The 4,356-nt window shown below is 45.9% G+C and overlaps 1 long non-coding RNA gene across 1 annotated transcript; it reads right to left on the bottom strand.

Annotated features, from left to right (window-relative positions):
* Positions 1–355: 355 nt before the first annotated feature.
* On the bottom strand, positions 356–4,141 carry LOC130540981 (uncharacterized). Its single transcript, XR_008955018.1, has 3 exons — positions 3,150–4,141; positions 786–903; positions 356–641 (listed from the first exon to the last, which is right to left on the bottom strand). It is a non-coding gene; the product is annotated as an uncharacterized LOC130540981 (long non-coding RNA).
* Positions 4,142–4,356: the final 215 nt, after the last annotated feature.

Below are 4,356 nucleotides of genomic sequence, written 5' to 3'. Positions count from 1 at the left end.
TTCACTCAGAACAGCTCCAAATCCCCTAGTACTTCTGTGTCACCCATTTCCCTACAGTTCCCAGAGAGGCAATCCCATTCAAAAGTGTGCAGCCCCTCCCAAATCCTTCTTTGTGACTTACAAAAAAATTCCCAGATTTTAAGTATTCATCCCTGATGATAAACAATCTATATTTTTCCCAAAAAGAATGCCCCCATTCTCTGCAGTCACTTGAGGGTTATTAACATGTTCCTTTACAAATCCTATAGACCAAGTGGATTAGCTATAGCCACTTCACAGTTGGGGTCACTGAGGTCTAGAGAGAAGAGGGAACATGCCCAGCATGTAAGGCGTGATCCACTGATTGGTTAACAGATTCACTGAGTGCTGTTTATTAATTGATGCAATTCTTACAATAGCAACATTATCCTCATTTTATATATGTGGAAAGAGAGGCACAGAGAAGTTGAGTCACTGCATTTGGACCCACAGGTAATAGGTGGCAGTGTGGCCACACACCAGAGCCCTTGCCTGGATTACCATTCTGGGTGTGGAGCCGGGAGTATTCCTGGAGGCTGAAGGAAAGGATCCAGACTCAGCCTGCGGAAATGCTCTGAGTCCTGGCTGCTCCAACATGACCCTTCTCTCCTGCTCACATATTCCTGAAGGAAAACATGGGACTCTGTGATGTTTAATACAATAAAGAATGGGGCTTTTGACTGCAAACCTCTCTAAGGAATGATCATCCAGTAAAGGGTATGCAAAACAGAATTATTAAATAAAGAGGTAGAATGACTTTAACCTACCAATCCCTTCCCCAAGACTGAAAGTGGAGAAAAAGAGACAGGGGCTGCTTATTTAATTGTATTTCTAGAAAGCAGGCTCTGATAACCACTTGCTCCTGCCATCTTGGTAAGTAGATTCCTGTACAGAAGAGAAAGAAAGTCATCAAATCCAAATAACTTCAAGCCAGCTCCCAAAGCAAGCCTGGCAAATTGCTCAGCTGACAGCAGGTAAGAGGACTTCCAGGGAGAGGAGCTCAGAGGGCACCTCCCAGCTGGGGCTGCTGGAGTTGGCAAACAGAAATGCCTGACACCCAGCGGAATTTGAATTTCAGATAAACACTGAATAATGTTTGTGTCTAAGTATGTCCCTGTTGTTTAGCAATTCAAATTTAGTGGGGCATCCTGTATTTTATCTGGCAACCCTAATCCCAACACTAAAAAGATAATAAGTACATGGTATAGTTTCCCTAGATGACTAAGCCTTCCTACCTCATTATACCCTGAAGACCTGAACTTCTTTCACTAAAAAGAACATGAAATTCTACATTTACACATTAAATAATGTAGGGAATTAAAATATGTCTGATAGAAATCAAACCAACCAGCCAGGCGCGGTGGCTCACGCCTGTAATCCCAGCACTTTGGGAAGCCAAAGCAGGCGGATCACTGGAGGTCAGGAGTACAGGACCAGCCTGGCCAACATGGCGAAACCTTGTCTCTACTGAAAATGCAAAAAGTAGGCAGGCGTGGTGGCGCACGCCTGTAGTCCCAGGTACTCGGGAGGCTGAGGCAGGAGAATGACTTGAACCTGGGAGGTGGAGGTTGCAGTGAGCCAAAATCGCGCCATTGCACTCCAGTCTGCGTGACAGACCAAGATGCCATCTCAAAAAAAAAAAAAAAAAAAAAAGAGAAAAAAGAAATCAAACCAACCTACCAGTAGTGTGAGGGGGATGTTATTACTGCTGCTGTTCGTCCCTAGTAAAAGGAACAACTAAACGTTGTTGAAGGCAAGATGCGATGGTGTGCACATGTAGTCCCAGCACTTTGTGAGGCCAAGACAGGAGGACCACTTGAGCCCAGGAGTTTGAGACGAGCCTGGGCAACATAGCAAAACCATGATTCTACAAAAAAAAGTTTTTAAGCTAGCTGGGTGTGGTGGTGCGTGCCTATAGTCCAAGCTACTCAGGACGCTGAGGCGGGAGGATGGCTTGAGCCCAGGAGCTCGCGGCTGCAGTGAGCCATGAGTGTGCCACTGTACTCCAGCCTGGGTAACAAACAGAGCAAGACCCTGTTTCTTTTTTTTTTTTTTTTTTTTGAGATGGAGTCTCACTGTGTTGCCCAGGCTAGAGTGCAGTGGTGCGATCTTGGCTCACTGCAACCTCTGCCTCCGCCCCCAGTTCAAGCAATTCTCCTGCCTCAGCCTCCCGAGCAGCTGGAATTACAGGCACCCACCACCATGCCCGGCTAATTTTTGTTTTTTGTTTGTTTGTTTGTTTTTGGAGACGGAGTCTCGCTCCGTCACTCAGGCTGGAGTGCAGTGGCGCCATCTTGGCTCACTGCAAGCTCCGCCTCCCGGGTTCAAGCGATTCTCCTGCCTCAGCCTCCTGAGTAGCTTGGGCTATAGGCACGCACCACCACACCCAGCTAGCTTAAAAATTTTTTTTTGTAGAATCATGGTTTTGCTATGTTGCCCAGCCTCCTGAGTAGCTGAGGCTACAGGCGAGTACCACCATGCCCAGCTGATTTTTTGTATTTTTAGTAGAGACGGAGTTTCACCGTGTTAGCCAGGATGGTCTCAATCTCCTGACCTGATCCGCCCGCCTCAGCCTCCTAAAGTGCTGGGATTACAGGCGTGAGCCACCACGCCCGGCCTAATTTTTGTATTTTTAGTAGAGATGTGGTTTCATCATGTTGGCCAGGCTGGTCTCCAACTCATGATCTCAGGTGATCCACCCTCCTCGGCCTCCCAAAATGCTAGAATTATAGGCGTGAGCCACTGCGACTGGCCAAGACCCTGTTTCTAAAAAGAAAAATGAAGGAAGAAAGAAAAAGTTGTGTAAAGATGACTGGGCTGGGAATGAAGAGAAACGGGTTCTAGTTCTGCGACGTCCAACCCTATAATCAGCTCCACCGGCTGCCACACAGCTTCCTTCCTTCCCGCACACTTCAGCTCAAATCCTGGGAATGGCTCACGTATTGGTAACGGCGGAGGAACCAAGGAAGAGGGCCTGAGGTGGAGGATTTCTGTATTTTTGTGTGGCTTGCGGGTTGAAACCAAAATATTGCTTAATATTTAAAAGTGCATATCTAATTAATACAATTAGATATTTTAACAATTCTATCCACAATATATGCACCTGTTTTCATTAAAAATAAGAATGATACCTCTCTGTCCCTAAAGAGAGAGCTGGAGAGGAGCGGGTGTCGTGGGCTCTGCCACTAGTGAGCTCCGCGTATGTGATTATTTTCTGAGGGTCAGATTCCTCACGTGTGAAACAAGCTGGACTGAAGACCAGCTGGACTGAAGGTCTCTTGGCATTCTAGAACTCTTTGACTTGACAATTCCTCAGCAGGCTTTTGTAGGCTGCAGGAATTTCCTAACTCAGAGAACAGAGTTAGTATCACCACTTAGCTAGTTTCAGCTAGGAGACAAAGTACCTCCAGCTTTATTGCCAAATAACAACCACAAAATGTGGCTGGGCATGGTGGCTCACACCTGGAGTCCCAGGACTTTGGGAGGCAGAAGGGGTGGATCACTTGAGCCCAGGAGATGGAGACCAGCCGGGGCAACATGGTAAAACCCTGTCTCTGCCAAAAATAAAAAAAATTAGCCCCGCATGTTGGTGCCTGTTGTCCTAGCTACTCAGGAAGCTGAGTTGGGAGGATCGCTTTAGCCGAGGATGCAGAGGTTGCAGTGAGCCAAGATGGCACTACTGCACTCCAGCTTGGGCGAAGGGAGTGAGACTGTCTCAAAAAAAGAAAAATAAAAACTAAAACCATAAAATGGAAAGGACCGAACCTTAAGTTAAAAAAAAAAAATCTTTATTAAATAATAGCAGCATTCATTCTTCTTCATTAGCAAAACGTGCCAAAGGAGCAGTTGTCCAAAGGCAATTGCCTCTGGCCCTTGCCCACAAGCCTCCTTTTAAAAGGAAATTAACCCTCTGAGTCATGACACAAGCATATTCACACTCCAAGTGAGAGAGCAGTCAGATAGCATCATAAACCTTCCACCCCAACTGTCTGAACAGGTTCAGAGGATTCTGGAATTACTGCTCTTTGGGCCATTTCCCAGGTGGGAAACTTCCACACAGTCACTGTGTTTACTTGTTTACTGACTGGCAGTAACCATGAGTTCCCTAGGCTTCACACTCTACCCACTGTCAGCTCATTGTACAGGTAATAATTCCTAAGTTACCCACATTTATGTTTTGTACCTTAATTATTTCATTCTAAATGTCAACAAAACCCGTTAGCAGGTGTCTGACGTTGGTAGAAAGCCTGCAACTCCTAACTCTCTAATACTAGGAGTAAAAGAAAACATAATGGCTATTTAAATGTGGCCACACCAAATGCATTGAAATGTACAATA

The sequence above is a fragment of the Pan paniscus genome, chromosome 17, assembly GCF_029289425.2.
Source record: "Pan paniscus chromosome 17, NHGRI_mPanPan1-v2.0_pri, whole genome shotgun sequence".
Classification (NCBI taxonomy): domain Eukaryota; kingdom Metazoa; phylum Chordata; class Mammalia; order Primates; family Hominidae; genus Pan; species Pan paniscus.
This window is presented reverse-complemented; position numbering and strand designations above follow the sequence as displayed.